The sequence below is a fragment of the Staurois parvus genome, unplaced genomic scaffold (assembly GCF_062004578.1).
Source record: "Staurois parvus isolate SC_StPar_1 unplaced genomic scaffold, SC_StPar_1.0 ptg000814l, whole genome shotgun sequence".
In the NCBI taxonomy this organism is placed as follows: Eukaryota; Metazoa; Chordata; class Amphibia; order Anura; family Ranidae; genus Staurois; species Staurois parvus.
The window spans coordinates 70001-86486 of NW_028318610.1; positions in this window are offsets into that span (position 1 = coordinate 70001).

Genomic DNA, 16486 nt, shown 5'->3' on the forward strand with positions numbered 1-16486 from the left:
GGGTGTGACCAGAGATGTGTGTACTGACACAGGGAAACACAGGCTCCAGATATGGTATAAACAAGACAATTTATTAAGACTAACAATACAAAGATAAATGCAGTGCACCAAACCCCAAGCTAACACAAATACATACAACAAGGTGAAACAAACCTAAACCTAAACTGGTATAGATACACAGGTACATACACATATAGGGCACAACGTAGTCAGGCAGGCCGGGTCGATAACTATCGGGCAGGTAGGTATAGGAGGAGCAGGCAGAGAGAATGGTCAGGGTCACAAGCCAGGTATAAAACAGGAGAAGTCAGCAGAGGTCAGGATCAGGCAGGGTCGGCAACAAGTCAGGCAGAAACAGGAACAGGAATGCAGGTTACAAGGTACAGGGGCCCATGGAAAAACACACACCAAGGCACAGACTGCAGGTCTGGCCATCCCTTAAATACACCACCTGCAATCAGCCCCAGGTGATGGCTAATTGCCGAAGTGAACCTCTGGTTGTTGAGAGCACCCGCTGGCCAGCCCTGGTACTGCAGCCCACAAGGCAGGTGAGTCCCACCACTATTGGCAAGTCCATTCCTGACACCTGTGTAAGTGCCCCATTGCAAGTGGATTGCTAAGGGGGCACTCAAAAGGGGGGAGGAGCCAGGAAAGCTGAAGAGTGACAGAAGAAGGGGAGAATCAGGGCTGCTCTGTGCAAATCCTTTGAACAGAGCAGGTAGGTAAAAAATGTTTGTTATAAAAAAAAATGTTCTTTGCAATTAAGAAGATAATAAAATATATAGTAAGCGCTCCTCAACAATTTGAAGCAGCTGAACATTAAAGGAAAACACATAAAAAGTCCCAAAATTCATATATAAACAGAATGCAGCGCTCTTAAAGAAAATTATCGATAAACACAGTCCGGTGAAAACAGTGCTCCGTGATTCCCAGTGCAAATGGTAGAAATTCAAACTAACCAGAAAGCGTATAGGTAATACGCATGTGTGTGTATATGTATATGTATATATATATATATATATATATATATATATATATATATATATATATATATATATATAATCTATCCTGAAGACTCCCCTCTCCTCTCAGGTCTGGTCAGGAAAAGGCTGGGAATGATGGTAATCCTATGCCCTCATGTGGTGAAAAGGTGGTCCAGCAGGTCAGAGAAGTATCAATCTGGATAAGCCTCCACAGGAACTGACACCACCCTATGGAGGCTCTCCATAGGGTGATGTCACCCAAAGATGTCAGTGACTGTGTGTGTATGAGGCGGGAGCGGCCCGGGGAGATCGGAGGTGCGGCCCTAGTGATCCCTGTGTCAGTTCCTGTGGAGGCTTATCCAGATTGATAGTTCTCTGACCTGCTGGACCACCTTTTCACCACATGAGGGCATAGGATTACCATCTTTCCCAGCCATTTTCCTGACCAGACCTGAGAGGAGAGGAGAGTCTTCAGGATATATATGTACACATGCGTATTACCTATACGCTTTCTGGTTAGTTTGAATTTCTACCATTTGCACTGGGAATCACGGAGCACTGTTTTCACCGGACTGTGTTTATGGATAATTTTCTTTAAGAGCGCTGCATTCTGTTTATATATGTTCTTTGCAATTACTTTAACCAATTGACCTCCGGAAGATTTCACCAACTTCATGACCAGAGCAGTTTTTTGCTATTCAGCACTCCACTACTTTACCTGGCAATTGCTCAGCCATGCAACACTGTACCCAAATAAAATTTTTATAATTTATTTTCACACAAATAGAGCTTTGGTGGTATTTTATTACCACTGGGTTTTTTTTTTATTTTTGAATAATATATGACTAAAAACAAACGGAACATTTTGAAAAAAAAATATATTCTATTTTCTGTTATAAAACATATCCAATAAAATCAAATTTCTTCATAAATTTAGGCCAAAATGTATTCTACTACTTGCCTTTGATAGAAAAAAATCCCAGTAAGTGTATATTAATTGGTTTGTGTGAAAGGCATAGTGTCTACAAACTATGAAATATACAGTGGAATTTAAGCAGCCTTTGCTTTCTGACTGCCCATCACATTTCTTGAGGTGCTAAAATGCAAGGACAGTACAACCCCCTCCCTAAATTACTATTTGCTTAAAGTAGACACCCCAAGGTATTTGCTGAGAGGCATGTTGAGTCCATGGAAGATTATATTTTTTGCCACAAGTTTTTGTTTAATTCCGACTTTTTTTTTTTTACACAAAGTTGTCACTTTAATGAGATATTTCTCACTCATTCCATGGGTACATGTGGAATTCAATCCAAAAACAAATTCTGCTAATATGAGTATGGGGATACCACATGTGAGGCTTTTTGGCAGCTTAGCCACATACAGGAGCCCAAATTTCAATGACCACCTTTAGGCTTTCAAAGGACATATCTTCCTCATTTGATTTCCTGACTACGTATCAGTTTTGGAGGCCCTGAAATGCCAGGATAGTACAAACACCCCTCTCAAATGATCCCTTTTTGAAAAGTAGACACCCCAAGGTATTTGCTGAGAGGAATGTTGAGTCTTTGGAAGTCCTTATTATTTGCCACAATTTTTTGGAAAATTTAAATTTTTTTTTACACAAAGTTGTCCATTTACTGTGAAATTTCTCACACATGTCACGGTATACCTGGCAGTACACCCTAAAACACATTCTGCTACTTCTGAGTATGGGAATACCACATGTGTGAGAATTGTTGGGAGCCTAACTATGTAACCAATGACCACCTTCATGCTTTCAAAGGGCATAACTTCCTCATTTGGCCTCTTGATTATCTATCACAGTTTCAGAGGCCCTAAAATGCCAAGATAGTACACCCCCCAAGTGAACTTTTTTTAGAAAGGTATTTGCTAAGAGGCATTTGCAGATCCCATTTGTTGCCATCATTTTTCCATTCAAAATCTTATGACAAAAAATGGTTCCATTAGTTGCACTTTTAAATGTGAGTGCAAGTACATTTTTTTTTATGTGACATTGGCTGATTAACCACTTGCCGACTGCAGATAGCCGAATGACGGCTTCACCAAAGCCGGCCAGTTCTGGGAGGCGTCATATGACGTCCTTCCAGAATACGCCCTCCCTCATGCCCCCAGGGGTGTGCACCTGGCGATCTCCATGATCTATGTGCCCTATGGACCACATGATGTGGTAAAAGGTCAATCATAGTGACCTTTTACCACGTGATCAGCCATGTCCAATGACACAGCAGATCACCGATCAATGCAGTTGCCAGTTATCGGCTGCACTTTCCTCACGCTGTCACAATGTGAGAAAAGTACTGCTGATAACCGGCAATTGTCAGAGGACGGATCGGCACCCATCATCAGGGCACTGATCAGTGCCCAGCAGTGTCGCCCACCTGTCCGCAGCAGTGTCGCCCACCTGTGCCCAGCAGTGCCACCCACCTGGGCCCACCTCTGCCCAGTAGTGCCACCCACAAGTTCCCAGAAGTGCCACCCACCTGTGCCCATCAGTGCCACCTAGCTGTGTCTAGTAGTGTTACCAGTCAGTGCCCAGCAGTGCCACCAGTCAGTACCGTCAGTCAGTGCCAACCATCAGTGCCCATCAATGCTACCCATCAGTGCCACCTATCAGTGCCCATCATTGTTGCATATCAGTGCCGCCTCATCAGTGCCGCCTCATCAGTGCCACCTCATCAGTGCCACCTCATCAGTGCCACCTCATCAGTGCCACCTCATCAGTGCCACCTCATCAGTGCCACCTCATCAGTGCTGCCTATCAGTGCCGCCTATCAGTGCCCATGAGTGCTGCCTATCAGTGCAGTCTCATCAACGTACATCAGTGAAGGAGACAAATTACCTGTTTGAAAAATTTTATAATAGAAACAAACTTTTTTTTTTTTTTTTTTTTTTTTTTTTTAAATGTTTGCTCTTTTTTTGTTTATAGCACACACAAAAAAAACACCCAGCGGCAAGTACATACCACCAAAAGAAAGCTCTATTTCTGTGAAAAAAATGATAAAAATGTCATATGAATATAGTGTTGCATGATCACGCAATTGTCATTCAAAGTGCAACCGTGCTGAAAAATGAAAATTGGCCTGGGCAGGAAGGGGGTTTAAGTACCTGGTAGGCAAGTGGTTAATAAATACTACACTATCAAGCTTTATTTCTTCCCTCATATGCAATTGGTTGTGTAGAGTGCGGGAAAGCCATATGTGAACCTGACTACAGAGCTCAATCTCAGTCTTCACAGGACTGAGATTGAGCTCTGCAGTCACTTTTGCAGCAGTTGTTTTCTTATTCCGGGTCACAATCCTGTTCAATGACCTTTTTGTCTCTTTTGGTCAGTTGACCATGCTTATGCTTATCAGACAATGTTTTCCCAGAAACTTTATATGCCGTCATAACTTTTGATACTGTACTTCGCGTCGTGGCAAATTGGCAATTTCAGTCACAGAGGCACCAGCTAAGCTGACACCAACAATTTGCCCTCTTTGAAGCTCTGACATGACTATGTATTACTTGCAGCACAAGCAGTGAATGATGAAAGTGAGGCTTCCCACCTGTTAGCTAGGTGTGTTATCACCAGGGGCGGACTGACCATTTGGAAACTCGGGCGCTGCCCGAGGGCCTGGGGTCAGTAGGGGGCCCCATGAGATGCCCCTGGTACCTTTTTCATAGGCTTTTTTGAGTTTGGGCAAGGAAACAGGGGCCCCATGATCCCCTATTGCCCGGGACCCCATGAGTTGTCAGTCCACCCCTGGTTATCACACAGCAGAAACAAAAGAATGTTCCATCACTTCTGCTTTCAATGAGAAACATGTCATCGCTTTCACACCTGCAAATCATGTAGTGTTTCCATTTTTTGTCTAACCCCTGTAAGTCCAATACTTGGGGACACCAGGTAGGAGGAGGCACTATGAGACCTAAGAAAGGGAAGATGAAGGTCATTTTTGCCTGGCCAACCCCTCAAACTAAGAAGTAGGTTATGATTCCTAGATTGTAAGCTCGAAAGAGCAGGGCCCTCGATCCCCTCATGTTTTGCATTGTATTGGTATTGTTCTGTCACATGTTCTGTCCCCCTTTGTAATGTACAGCGCTGAGCGAACTATTAGCGCTTTATAAATACTGTATAATAATAATAATAAGACAGGGCATTAATATCACCTTATCTGAAATGAGCAGTTCAGTCTTGGACACCAGTTGACAAAAAGGATGTCAGAGAACTGGAGAAAGTACAGAAAAGGACAACCAAACTGATAAGAGGCATGGAGGAGCTCAGCTATGAGGAAAGATTAACTGAATTTGACTCATTTGAGAAGAGGAGATTACAAACAGTGGTCCATATAGTGAACGTGGTACAAGTTCTTCAAGTTTAATGTGAAGTTAAAGCTGTCCACCATACTGCCCCAAACTACATCACTGACCTAATATCCAAGTACCGCCCAGCACGCACACTCTGCTCCTCACAAGACCTCCTTCTCTCTAGTTCCCTGGTCTCCTCCTCCCATGCCCACCTCCAGGACTTCTCCAGGGTGTCACCCATCCTCTGGAACTCCCTGCCCCAACCCATCAGATTATCACCTACTCTCCTCTCCTTTAGGCGCACCCTGAAAACCCATCTCTTCAGGGAAGCCTACCCCACCCCCTGCTAACCTGCCGACCTCCTCCACTCTTCCTACCACTCCATCCCCCACAGCTATCTCCTCCTGTGCCACCATCCCCTCCCTCCTAGATTGTAAACTCGAAAGAGCAGGGCCCTCGATCCCCTCATGTTTTGCATTGTATTGGTATTGTTCTGTCACATGTTCTGTCCCCCTTTGTAATGTACAGCGCTGAGCGAACCATTGGCACTTTATAAATACTGTATAATAATGATGCTGCTTAGATTGCTGTCCCACAAGCTGGAAAATGTATGCACATTTGAAAACGGAGAGCATAATCATTACAGCCCCTTGTTCTTATGTTATCAATGGTTTTGTAACAGCCATTTATCAAACCTTTAGCTCTTTTCTTCACAGTTCACTTGCTTACTTCAGGCATTGTTAAATTGTGCTTGAGATGCCTATTGTGTAAGCTGCTGAAATTCCCAGAAATTAATCTTCTAATTCTTCTGTTGTGGTGTTGGGTCTGCTAGCCCTGCTCTGGTCAGAGTTAATTCCAGAGTGCCTTTTCAAGGTTTCAGGAAACTGAATTAACTGACACATTGGCCTTCTTTGTATTTTCTCTAGAGGTAGATTTATACTTTATAGGGTTACAATTGTCTGTCTGTTTTCCTTTTGCTTGTATTTTGAGAGCAATAAATTACTTCTCGCAGCGCGGTATTGTCCAAATGATGCTTCAGAGGATGAAGTGACATAGTTTGGTCTATTTTTATACAGACAGAGAGTTTCAAAGAAATGAGTTTAGACACCTGTAAGAATGTTTGCATCAACTTTAAGACTCAATTTACATCCATTGCTGTAGAAAATCTGTAAGTTGTCAACCCATTACCTTTTCCCCAAAAAGGCTTTTTTTAGTATCATTGAAATATATTATTATTTGATAACTTAATTGTTTTGACCTCTGGCAGTGTACTGCTTACCTTGTAATACTGTACTATTCCGTGTTATCCAATCGACTTAGACTGCTTACATTTCAGAATGTTATACTCCTAAAAAAACACTTCACTGGTAGTGTGTGTGTGTGTGTATATATATATGTGTGTGTGTGTGTGTATATATGTGTATATATATATATATATATATATATATACATATATATATATATATATATGAGTATCACCACTATATGGAAACAATCCTTCGGTGCTGATAGCAAAATTAATTTAATCCAGCAAAGCATAACCAACACAAACATTCCTTAACCACTTCCCATCCACCATATAGCAGAAATACTGCCACAGGGCGGCACGGGTGCACAAAAGCATGTGTGTATATATATAAGTGATTTCGCATTTCCGGGTAGGGGCGCAAGAGCCGTGCACGCCCTGCCCCCGCCGCCATTCTCGGCCACGGCTGTCAATCACTGAATCCCGGCTGATGATTATTCGCCGGCGCCCAATGATTTCCGAGGATCTCCGACGGGGAGGAGAACTGTTTTGTTTACTAACAGTTCTTCTCCCTGTCAGCTCGGGCACACTGCTTTGGATGGCTGTGCGCAGCACAGCCATCCAAAGCAGTGTAAGTACAGTGAAGCACACTGACACCACCCCTTAGTAAAACACTCCCAGCACACAGTTAACCCTTTGATAGCCCCTCATGTTAACCCCTTCCTGCCCAGTGCCATTAGTAGGGTGTCAGCCTTTTTTTTAGCACTGATCACTGTATTGGTATCACTGGGGATGTCAGTGACACCAAGTCAGTTTCCCCCAGTGTCAGAATGCCTGCCGCAGTCCCGCTATAAGTCGCTGATCGCCACAATTACTAGCAAAACTTTAAAAAAAAATCCCAGTATATATACACTACCATTTGTAAACACTATAGCTTTCACATAAACCAATTAATTTACTCGTATTGGGATTTTTTTCCCCCAAAGACATGTAGCAAAATACATTTTGGTGTAAATTTATGATGAAATTTGATTTTTAACATTTTTTAATTGGACAGTGGCAAAAAGTAAAAAATATAGTTTTTTTTCTCAAAAGTGTCGGTCTTTTTATTTTATAGTGCAAAAAAAATTAAAAACACACAGGCGATGAAATACCACAAAGGATGGAAATTTAATTTAGGTGCAGTGTTGCATGACCGCGCAATTGTCAGTTAAAGTAGTGCAGCGCCGTAACACAAAAAATGGCCTTGTCAGGAAGGTGGGAAAATCCTCAGGAGGGCAAGTGGTTAAACCAGAGACTCATGCAAACCTTAACCTCTTGCCCTCCTGAGGATTTACCCCCCTTAATGACCAGGCCTCTTTTTGCTACTCGGCGGTGCACTAATTCAACTGATAATTGCGCGGTCATGCAATGCTGCACCCAAACGAAATGTACGTCCTTTTTCTCACACAAATAGAGCTTTCTTTCGGTGGTATTTGATCACCTGTGCGCTTTTTATTTTTCACGCTATAAACAAAAAAAGACCAAAAATGTTGAAGAAAAACAATATTTTTTTATTTCAGCTATAAAAAATATATAGTAAACTCAAAGTTGGTTATAAATTTAGGCCAAAATGTATTCTGCTCCATGTTTTTGGTAAAAAAAATCCCAATAAGTGTATATTGATTGCTTTGTGTGACAGTTATAGCGTCTACAAACTATGGTAAAAATACTGCAATTTACGCCATTTTTCTGCTATACAGCGCTGCGCTAGTTTAACGGACAATTGCGCGGTCATGCAATACGGTACATAAATGAAATTTACATCCTTTTTTTCCCCACAAATTGAGCTTTCTTTCGGTGGTATTTGATTGCCTGTGTGGTTTTTATTTTTTGCGCTATAAAAAAAAAGGCTGACAATTTTGAGGAAAAAAAACAATATTTTGGACTTTTTGCTATAAAACATGTCCAGTAAAAAAATATGCAAAAATCAAATTTAGTCATAAATTTCTGCCAAAATGCATTCTGCGACATGTCTTTGCTAAAAAAAAAACCCAATACGTGTAAATTAATTGGTTTACGTGAAAGTTATAGCATTTACAAATGGCGGGAAAGATACTGGGATTTTTAGGGGGTTTTTTTATACTAATAATGGCGCCGATCAGGGACTTATGGCAGCGACCAGTGACTTATGGCGGGACTGCGGCGGACGTTCTGACATTGGGGGGTACTGACTTGGGGTCACTGACATCCCCAAAAACACTAATACAGTGATCAGTGCAAAAAAAAAAACACTGACACTGTACTAATGGCAATGGGGAGCAAGGGGTTAACTTTATTTTGCAGGGAAGGGTTATAGGAGTGAGGGGAGTGTTTTACTAGGGAGCGGGGTGTGTACTGGGCGGGACAAGGCTGATCGAGAAAGAGAAACTGTTCTTTCTCGATCAGCTCATCCTCGAGCTGACAGGGAAGTGACAGACAGCACAGCTACTTCAGCTGTGCTGTCTGTCACTGTTTGCCGCCAATCGCCGGGAGATAGCCGCTAAGGAGCGGCTGTGATCCGACGACTCACATCTGCGGCGGTGATCGGTGGGACAGATAGGGCGGCGGCGTGCTTCGCGCACGCCCCCTATTTGTTTACAAAACACACGTTTAAAATGTGGTTTTGCCTGCGAGTTTTGCCCTGCCGCCATATATCTACAGTGGCTGGGCGGCAAGTGGTTAAAAAGTGGGCTGACTCCACCAAAATGTCAGACCACTTTTTAACCTAAATAAATATCGATACTGTATATTGACTTCCCTATGTACAGTTGCGCTCAAAAGTTTGCATACCCTGGCAGAAATTGGGAAATTTTGGCATTGATATTGAAAATATAACTGATCATGCCAAAAAATTCTCTGTTATTGATATGATGATCATATGAAGCCATTTATTATCAAATAGTTGTTTGGCTCCTTTTTAAATCCTCTTTGTATGCCCTTCTCCATCTTTATAAAGTTCCATTCCCTTGTTACGCAGGACTTTTTACAGTTCTTTTCTGATCCCCATGGCTCAGTATCTAGCCTAGTCAGTGCTTCCACATAAGAGCTGACAAACTCATTGACTATTTATACACTGACACTAATTGCAATTTAAAAAGCTACAGATGTGGGACATTAACCTATAATTGGCATTGTAACCCGTGTGTGTCTGTACCAAGGCCAAACATTCCAGGGGAGGGAAACTTTTGAACATGACAATTTGGGTGATTATCAATGTCAAAATTTCTGCCAGGGTATGCAAACGTTTGAGCACAACTGTAAATAAGTTATTGCAAATTGCTACAATATAGACCGTGTTTAGAAAGCCATTACAAAACCCCTTGTGCTACAAGTCTGTGAATCATACCCTTACTTCATTCAAATCACAAATGTAACTTGATGGTACCTATGTTCATGAACATTTGCAATAATGAAGGAATGGAGTCTGCTGTCCTCAAAACTCTGAATTTGCTTGAATTCAGTTTCACCAACAAAGCAGGAAAGGGATACCGCTATTATTTTTTATTTATTTTGCAGATCACCCTCAAGGATGGAAATCAGTAAGTAATCAGAGCCCTGGATACGGTATATTCATGTTTCTGAGACTGAGCTCTTGCAAGAGCTTTATCTAGAAATGTCTGACTTTTAAATTGATACTTACAAAGGGTATAGATCCATTGCACTTCCTGACAGATTTCACTGTCCATAGTTTATAGTTTTGGACAGACTTATGTTATTGCCACTCATTATTATCTCCTGTCCTGTCCTGGGAATGTATGTTGCAGTAAACCATTAGTTCTATTTGTGTGCATATACTGCTTGTGGAGAGACTTAGTGTTCCTCCTGGCTGGTTTCTTTGCTCATTGCCTACAGCTCAAAATGTTGCATGGGTCTAAGGAGACTGCAATTTATTATCCTGCTGTGGGCATGTCTGCCGTACAGATGATGATTATGCTTGCTTGTCTACATTTACTACTCAGTTGAGCAGGCTTCTATATCTCTTTCCTGGACAGTAGATGATTTAAGAAATGCAATTTTAGTGGCAGACTCCAAAGAGGGAATTGTATCAATCTCTTTTAGTGTTCTATAAAGTATGAAATGTTTGCCCAAGTTTACAAGAATTAACTACTTTTTTGCATGTTGCTTCAAGAAACCCTTCAATGGGCAGTAGAAATCTAAGGAGCAGTGTTCACAGAGTTGTTATATGAATATATATATATATACAGTCCGATCCATAAATATTGGGACATGGACACAATTCTAACATTTTTGGCTCTATACACCACCACAATGGATTTGAAATGAAAAGAACAAGATGTACTTTAACTGCAGACTGTCAGCTTTAATTTGAGGGTATTTACATCCAAATCAGGTGAACGGTGTAGGAATTACAACAGTTTGCATATGTGCCTCCCACTTGTTAAGGGACCAAAAGTAATGGGACAGAATAATAATCATAAATGAAACTTTCACTTTTTAATACTTGGTTGCAAATCCTTTGCAGTCAATTACAGCCTGAAGTCTGGAACGCATAGACATCACCAGACGGTGTGTATATATATATATATATATATATATATATATATATATTATTATACAGGATTTATATAGCACCAACAGTTTGTGTAGCACTTTACAAAATGAAGATCTACATTACAGTTACAATACAATTTTGTACAAGAGGAAACAGAGGGCCTTGTATAAATATATTATGCAAATAACCTAGAAGTCAACTAGCATTGTATTTTCAACTCTGTTGACCTATCATAAAGTTAAACGAAAATTGTTTTTTTTAAGTATAGTGCATATTTGCAATATTTTAAAAGGTTTTTCATATTTTTAAAGCTTGCACTGGCATATTTTTTGTTGTTGTATTAAATATAGAGATTACTAAACTAACCACTAGAGGAGTACTGTCAGGAAGGGAGTTGCCAATAGTGGTGGGACTCACCTGCCTTGTGGGCTGCAGTACCAGGGCTGTCCAGCGGGTGCTCTCAACAACCAGAGGTTCACTTCGGCAATTAGCCATCACCTGGGGCTGATTGCAGGTGGTGTATTTAAGGGATGGCCAGACCTGCAGTCTGTGCCTTGGTGTGTGTTTTCCCATGGGCCCCTGTATCTAGTAACCTGCATTCCTGTTTCTGCCTGACTTGTTGCCGACCCTGCCTGATCCTGACCTCTGCTGACTTCTCCTGTTTGATCCCTGGCTTGTGACCCTGACTACTCTCCGCCTGCTCCTCCTGTACCTACCTGCCCGATCGTTATCGACCCGGCCTGCCTGACTACGTTGTGCTCTATATGTGTATGTACCTGTGTATCTATATCAGTTTAGGTTTGGGTTTGTTTCACCTTGTTGTATGTATTTGTGTTAGCTTGGGGTTTGGTGCACTGCGTTTATGTTTGTATTGTTAGTCTTAATAAATTGTCTTATTTATACCATATCTGAAGCCTGTGTTTCCCTGTGTCAGTTCACACCCCTCTGGTCACACCCGCATCCCTGACAAGTACTAAGTAACTATGTTTAATTGAGAAGTGCATTGTTTTCAGTTAGTTAGTCCACTTTTAAATTTGCATTGTGAGAAGAAGCAGAAAGACACTCTCACCGAGTGTAATTATAAAGCAGAAAGTAGCGCCTGCTTATGTACTGAGCAAATATGGTTTCCTCGCGTACATGTGCAATTCAATTAATACGAAGAAAGAAGGTTCTGAAAACATGAAATACACAGTCACAAATGGCAAATACTGTATAAAAAAAAAGTGATATACAGGCATTACTCAAGTTTACCGCCCTCTCCCAATTTAGCACATGTCCCAAGATTCTTTTTTTTTATTTTACCTTTTTTTTTTTATATTTATCACTGTGACATCTTTACCAGGCATGCAGTATATGATTCTTGCAGAAGCAGCCACTAAGAGGACAAATCAGCACGGTGCCCTATATCAGTTCCTATTGACATAGGCATACCCCCCAGAACTACATTTTTCGAGCACTCATGTTTTATCCATAGATCGTGTGTAACGCATTGATAGTATAAACAGCTGCATTATATTGATGGTAAATAAAGTAATGTATGCACAAGAGGCTGCATGCACATGCTGGTAGCATTAGCTGTGTAAAGTCACATTAAAAACGTAAGTTTTTCAGTGTTTTTTTGCATTTTTACATTAGTGTTTAGCCACGTTTTGTCACGTTTTTCAGCGTTTATGGTTTTTAGCGTTTGTTAGCATTTTTGTTTACCAAAAAAAAATTTTTTTGTTTGCTCAAAAAAAGTCCAAAAACATTGGTTTGGCATGTTTTTCAGCATTAGAGCATTTTTACAGCTAATTAACTCCTTTAGAAACCTACTAGAATTTTTTTCCAGCCAAAAAACAGTGATTACAGCCTATGTGTGCATGGACACATAGGATAACATGCTGGGGGGTTTACTGGCTGTAGAAAAAAAATGCCAAAAGCCAAAAACAGCCGCTGTAAAAACGCCCAGTGTGCATGAGGACTATAGAGGAACAGAGAAGGGCAGGGATATGCAGATTTCATTACATAGATATTGGTATTTACCTATTTTGTTTATCTTAATTGTGTGTTTGCTATCTATTATACTTGTTGAAGACAGAAATGTTTTTGTCAAAGAAAAACTTAGTGTTTGGCAAGCCTGACACAACTGTAATCCTGATGTTGCCATCGTCCTCGATGGGTCTTACAGGGTACACTTCTGTGACAAATAAGCATTTGTCTTTTATATAAAATATTTTTTTTACTAATAAATATAGGATGTCCCTGTTGGTTATGTGTTAGAGAAGACACTAGTAGCTTGTGATGAGGCAGAACTTGGTTTACTTGTGTGGCTTAAGTTGCAAACATACAAAACATTTCAGCAAACTGTAACAGCAGATATCTTGGTTATGACAAGAGAGAGAAAGAAAAAAGAACCAACAAGTTTTACAGATATGCACAACTGGTAACCTTAGTGTACAGTGCCATCTACTGGTCAAGTGATATTAACACACAATACTGTATATAGTAAATGCTGTTGCATCTCCAACAGTCCCAAGTGCATAGATTTTTAGCACTTTTTAGGTTTTCTAAAGAGAGAGCCTACCAGAAGCAGTTCACCTTCATGGTCTAAACTAAATTATATATACTTTCAATTTATATTTTTTAAGATGACCATAGTATATAAAGAAATCCAATATATCCAAAATGGTATTCATTCTTTTCAAGGTGAAGGATGTGTCTATTGAGTATAGAAATTGGTTTATTTGATTTATTGATTATTTAGTGTAAGTTAATACGTATAAATAATTTTTAACAAATATCAGTCTGCTTTACAAAGACAGAATTTTAGGATCCATTTTGCCTGCAGTACACAAGTGTTCTTTCAGAAAGGCTCTTCATTCAAGGGATATATTATCCCCAAGTGCTATTGATACATTAAAAAAAAATATTCCATTGAAAGGGTTTTATGCTTTTGGTAACTGTGGAGCTTGTAAAAATGTTTCATTAGAGAGAAGTTGGTCTTAAGTCTAATTAAGCACAGCAGGAGTTTGTTTTAAAGTAATCTATTATATGCCATTCTACTTTTTGTCACCAAATGACTACACAACCTTGGGTAGCCTGTAGTACATTTGCTGTGCAACAGGATCATTCAACCCATAATACAATGAGTATTAACATACAGCATACAGTGATATTAAAAGGGCTTAGCATCCCATAGTATAATTGAAGGATACATAAATACAGAGGCATTCAGCTGCATAGATTGAACTGCATTAGCTGGCACCTTATGCTGAATTTAAAATGCTGGGATACCAATCCCATGGTGAGTTTGCCAAAAAAAAAAGTTTACTTCTAAAGGTTTAGCATAAACTTTATTTTATTCATAATTTCTTTTGCATGTTTATATAATTATTTTTTCATGTTTTTCTATTCAAAGCATGCTGAGCTAAAGCTTACATGTAAATATTCTGAAAACAGCCGGTGTACTGCTATATTACCTCCATAATCGTGTGCCAAATAAATGTGAATATAAACTGAAAACTTTACATAAGTATAAATTAATATTTCATACTTATCATACATTTTGAACTGTTATCATGGTACTTTTTTAATATATTAACTTGTGGGACTTTTGCAAAGTTTTTATTAACTATTTATGAGCAGGTTTATTCATAAGTTTTTCTTTTGCACTCTCTGCACTTTAACCATTTCAATACCGGGCAATTTTACCCCTTCCTGCCCAGGCCAGTTTTCACGTTTCAGCGCTCTCACACTTTGAATGACAATTGCGCGGTCATACAACATTGTACCCAAACTAAAATTTTATTATTTTCTTCACACAACTAGAGCTTTCTTTTGGTGGTATTTAATCACCGCTGGGGTTTTTATTTTTTGCTAAATTTTTCTTTGTTTCTATCAAAGAAAACACATTTTTCTTTGTTTCTATTATAAAAGTTTACAAATAAATAATTGTTCTTCATAAATTTAGGCCGAGATGTATTCTGCTACATGTCTTTGGTGAAAATAACCCAAATTAGGATGTATTATTTAGTTTGTAGGAAAGTTATAGAGTTCACAAACTATGGTATAGATCTGAAAATTGATCAGTCCTGAAGTACTGACAGCCAGTCTAATTTCTTGAGGTCCAAGAATGTCAGAACAGTACAGATATCCCCCAAATGACCCCTTTTTGCAGAGTAGACAGTCCGACGTACTGCATAAGAGGAATGGCGTTTTTTGAAGTTGTGTTTTTTTGTCATAATTTTTCGGAAAATTTAAAAAATAATTTTCACTATTTTTTTTTACATACTGTCACCAGTGCAGTACAGCGTCATCATATAACTGGCATAGCGGTGAACAGGGACACTGACTGGTGACAGTATGAAAAAATATATATATTTTTTTTTATTAATTTTTTATTACTTTTTTTAAGATTTTTTTTTTTCATATTTTACTATGACCAAAGTAGTACAATGTTACCATAGTAACATTGTACTACTTTGGGGAAGTGATCAGTATTTTTTTTTTTTTTTTTTTACACAATTTGCTTATAGCAAAGAATTACTTTGCTATAAGCAAGCATTTACCTGAATGACATCGATTCATTCAGGTTTTTTTTTTTTTTTGTGCTTAGCTGTGATTTGGCCACAGCTAATCACATGACATGTGCATGTGACCTGCTGTGACCATTCACAGCTAGACACTAGTATACAATGGATGGCATGAATGAAGCCATCCATTGTATACAACTGTCATGTGACCTGCTGTTGTTGGTCACAGCAGGTCACATGGTACCAGCAATGGGGGCCGGTACTCAGATCTGTCATTGGCCGTGTCCGAGGTACACGGCCGGTGACAGATCACGCCGCTGCGCGGCTCTGCACCCGCGCGAACTGCGCATGTGTGGGAGGACGCCAAATGGCGTATACCCCGGAAATCTACAGCATTTTTGCGGCCGCCAAACGGTATGATATATTAATCTATATTTATTTCATTATTTGCACTTTATATTTTGCATTTGAAAAATATAAAGATCCTCACCATGCCACATCCTAAAAAATTGTACAAATTTATTTGGAACGATGTTACCAAATAAGAAAAGGCAGACTTTATTGGAACAACATGAGACCACTTAATTTCTTAAAAAATTACATATTTTATTTACACATGAATTAAAGTTTGAATAAAAGACAAATGCAACTCCATCGAAACACAGTATGTCTAATGCTAACACACACCCAAACCTGAGATAGAGCTTGATACCTAACACTATATATAGGACACAAATTCATACATAGTAGTCACAAATAAATGGCTGAATAACATAATATCAGCGTGGGTAAATTAGTCTCCACAACGTCTTCAAGCTCAAAAGTCAATGTGTTTCACGAAGATTACTCATTTTCTCAGGACTGGTTGGGTGGGTGTTGCTGTAAGCTGTAGAGTACAACAATA